Here is a 5,000-nt window from a genome sequence, read left to right as displayed (position 1 = left end):
ATATGAACACTCTCTCTCTCTCTCTCTCTCTCTCTCTCTCTCTCTCTCTCATACCAAGCTCGAACAAAATCAAATTGTGTGTATTTTTTGACTCAACCCAGACAGCAAGCAGGGAAATCCACCAGACTGATCACGTTTCTCATCCCAGATATCAGATCACAGCATGAGAGCGTTTCTACATCTTGCAAAAAAAACACACAAAAAAAACCCATTCTCTCTCTCTTCAGCCAATAACAGCTGTCATGAATTGAAATGCTCTTGACAGCCCCGCCCCTTTTCCATCCCAGGGCTCTAATTAAGACACACTTAAATAGGACAGGCTGAATGAGCTGTCACACAAACCTCGAAAAGGAACAATTAGCTGCAGTTGTTAGTGTCAGTCGGGGGAACATTAGGGTGAGGACCTGGCGTCACCAGTTGTTCTTGGGCTGGCGGCCCCTGGCAGGAAGCAGAGAGGCTATTCGTTTCTCCTTTCATGCTGAGCTCGTTTCTGGCCTCCATGTTTTGAATGTCTGTCACTCCTCTCTTCTAATCCTCATTCAGTACCCCTCTCCCTCTCCCTCTCCCTCTCCCTCTCCCTCTCCCTCTCCCTCTCCCTCTCCCTCTCCCTCTCCCTCTCCCTCCAACTGTCTCCTTTTGTTCTCTTCCTCTGTCGTCTGGATCTCTTTGAATGTGCCTGCTTGTTCTCGTCTGTGTAATCGTGACCTCTGCTTTCACCTCTCTGTCTTGCACACACTTTCACTTCATCTTCGTCATTGCCAGCTGCCTACTGTGTGTGTATGTGTGTGTGTGTGTGTGGTGTGTGTGTGTGTGTGTATGTGTGTTCATGTTGCCAATTTCACCCGTGTTGGAGTGTCAGTTGGATGAAAATAAAGCCTTCTTATTCTTCAACTCTCACACGCACACACACACGCATACACACACCATCCACCCATAAGCACACATGCGCGCACACACACACACACGTACACCCACATCAATAAACATGCACGTGTGTGTGTGTGTGTGTGTATGTCGCCCATTACACGTGTATGTTGGAGTGTAAAGTTGTATGACAAATAAAGCCTTCTTCTTCTTCTTCTTCTTCTTCTAAGCGCACACTACACACTCACACACGTTCACACACCATCCATAAGGGCACACACACATGCTGTACAAACACAACCCCCCCCCCCCCCCCGTGTGACCCAGCCCCTCAGTCATTCTCTCAGTGGGATGTGTCTAATGAAGTCATTTTGGGTTTCAGATCAAAGAGAGAGAGTGTCTTATCTCTCCAGCTCCCTCGACTCTTCTATTTGATCTCTCTCTCTCCCTGCTGCTCTTGAAACAACGGGAGGAGAGAGATCCATTATTCATAGTGGATATGTCTTTCTGTCAGCTAATGAGGAGGATACCCATCCCTCCATATCTACTGTACATACCTCCATCCCTCCATATCTACTATACATACCTCCATATCTACTATACATCCCTCCATCCCTCCATATCTACTATACATACCTCCATCCATCCATATCTACTATACATCCCTCCATCCCTCCATATCTACTATACATACCTCCATCCATCCATATCTACTATACATACCTCCATATCTACTATACATCCCTCCATCCCTCCATATCTACTATACATCCCTCCATCCCTCCATATCTACTATACATACCTCCATCCCTCCATATCTACTATACATCCCTCCATCCCTCCATATCTACTATACATCCCTCCATCCCTCCATATCTACTATACATACCTCCATATCTACTATACATCCCTCCATCCCTCCATATCTACTATACATACCTCCATATCTACTATACATCCCTCCATCCCTCCATATCTACTATACATCCCTCCATATCTACTATACATACCTCCATATCTACTATACATCCCTCCATATCTACTATACATCCCTCCATATCTACTATACATCCCTCCATATCTACTATACATCCCTCCATATCTACTATACATACCTCCATATCTACTATACATACCTCCATATCTACTATACATACCTCCATATCTACTATACATACCTCCATATCTACTATACATCCCTCTATATCTACTATACATACCTCCATATCTACTATACATACCTCCATATCTACTATACATACCTCCATATCTACTATACATACCTCCATCCCTCCATATCTACTATACATACCTCCATATCTACTATACATACCTCTATATCTACTGTACATACCTCCATCCATCCATATCTACTATACATCCATCCATATCTACTATACATCCCTCCATATCTACTATACATCCCTCCATATCTACTATACATACCTCCATATCTACTATACATACCTCCATATCTACTATACATACCTCCATCCCTCCATATCTACTATACATCCATCCATATCTACTATACATCCCTCCATATCTACTATACATACCTCCATATCTACTATACATCCCTCCATATCTACTATACATCCCTCCATATCTACTATACATCCCTCCATATCTACTGTACATACCTCCATCCCTCCATATCTACTATACATACCTCCATATCTACTATACATCCCTCCATATCTACTATACATACCTCCATATCTACTATACATACCTCCATATCTACTATACATACCTCCATATCTACTATACATCCCTCCATAACTACTATACATCCCTCCATATCTACTGTACATACCTCCATCCCTCCATATCTACTATACATCCCTCCATCCCTCCATATCTACTATACATACCTCCATATCTACTATACATACCTCCATATCTACTATACATACCTCCATATCTACTATACATCCCTCCATAACTACTATACATCCCTCCATATCTACTATACATCCCTCCATATCTACTATACATACCTCCATCCCTCCATATCTACTATACATACCTCCATATCTACTATACATCCCTCCATATCTACTATACATCCCTCTATATCTACTATACATACCTCCATCCATCCATATCTACTATACATCCATCCATATCTACTATACATCCCTCCATATCTACTATACATACCTCCATATCTACTATACATACCTCCATATCTACTATACATCCCTCCATATCTACTATACATCCCTCCATATCTACTGTACATACCTCCATCCCTCCATATCTACTATACATACCTCCATATCTACTATACATCCCTCCATATCTACTATACATACCTCCATATCTACTATACATCCCTCTATATCTACTATACATACCTCCATATCTACTATACATACCTCCATATCTACTATACATACCTCCATATCTACTATACATACCTCTATATCTACTGTACATACCTCCATCCATCCATATCTACTATACATACCTCCATATCTACTATACATACCTCTATATCTACTGTACATACCTCCATCCATCCATATCTACTATACATACCTCTATATCTACTGTACATACCTCCATATCTACTATACATACCTCCATATCTACTATACATCCCTCCATATCTACTATACATACCTCCATATCTACTATACATACCTCTATATCTACTGTACATACCTCCATCCATCCATATCTACTATACATACCTCCATATCTACTATACATACCTCTATATCTACTGTACATACCTCCATCCATCCATATCTACTATACATACCTCTATATCTACTGTACATACCTCCATATCTACTATACATACCTCCATATCTACTGTACATACCTCTATATCTACTGTACATACCTCCATATATACTGTACATACCTCTATATCTACTGTACATACCTCCATATCTACTGTACATACCTCTATATCTACTGTACATACCTCCATATCTACTATACATACCTCCATATCTACTGTACATACCTCTATATCTACTGTACATACCTCCATATCTACTGTACATACCTCCATATCTACTATACATACCTCCATATCTACTATACATACCTCTATATCTACTGTACATACCTCCATCCATCCATATCTACTATACATACCTCTATATCTACTGTACATACCTCTATATCTACTGTACATACCTCCATCCATCCATATCTACTATACATACCTCCATATCTACTATACATACCTCCATATCTACTATACATACCTCATTATCTACTATACATACCTCTATATCTACTATACATACCTCTATATCTACTATACATATGTCCATATCTACTATACATACCTCCATATCTACTATACATATCTCCATATCTACTATACATACCTCCATATCTACTATACATACCTCCATATCTACTATACATACCTCTATATCTACTATACATACCTCCATATCTACTGTACATACCTCCATATCTACTATTGTTGGAGCCATATGTAGGATATATTATTGTCAAATGTTTTTTGTTTGGACAATCATGGTTCATATGTTTTGGTTTGATTTATGTTCTCATTAATTGGTAATTCTTAGTTTAGGTCGTTTGGAATGACTACTCCCCCCTAGCCTATATTATGGTAACGGTACTGCACCCAGCATGGTTCGCTAATTGATACCAATTATCTATGTTTTAATGGGTGTCTACCAGGAAGGCAGGAAGTGTTGGACAATAGACGGGGTGATCATATATTTTTCAACCACCACCACACCACCACCACACACTCGTATGGACTAAGTTAATCCAGTTTTCGTGTCGAATTTGGAATTGTGAAACCTACCTGTTTGGAACTCGAAGGTGGGATTACAATAAACAACCTTGGATTTTATATATGGACTCGATTGGATTATTGCTTGGAAGGTGCGTCTGGAAAGTTTGCTACCCCGACTGGTCACGGCTAATGAACGTTTGGGACCTCGAAAGCCGATACAACTATACATACCTCCATATCTACTATACATACCTCCATCCCTCCTTATCTACATACCTCCATCCCTCCATATCTACTATACATACCTCCATATCTACTATACATACCTCCATATATACTATACATACCTCCATACCTCCATATCTACTATACATACCTCCATATCTACTATACATAC

The 5,000-nt window shown here is 40.0% G+C and overlaps 1 protein-coding gene across 1 annotated transcript in view; it reads right to left on the bottom strand.

Moving 5' to 3' along the window:
- The window catches only part of epha10 (EPH receptor A10), a gene marked incomplete at both ends in the record, with an annotated part of 62,177 nt that overhangs the window by 21,791 nt on the left and 35,386 nt on the right, over positions 1-5,000 (bottom strand).

This window comes from Borostomias antarcticus (assembly GCF_949987555.1).
Source record: "Borostomias antarcticus genome assembly, chromosome: 21".
Taxonomy (NCBI): domain Eukaryota; kingdom Metazoa; phylum Chordata; class Actinopteri; order Stomiiformes; family Stomiidae; genus Borostomias; species Borostomias antarcticus.
The sequence above is the reverse complement of the archived record's forward strand: the minus strand, read 5'-3'. Positions and strand labels throughout refer to the sequence as shown.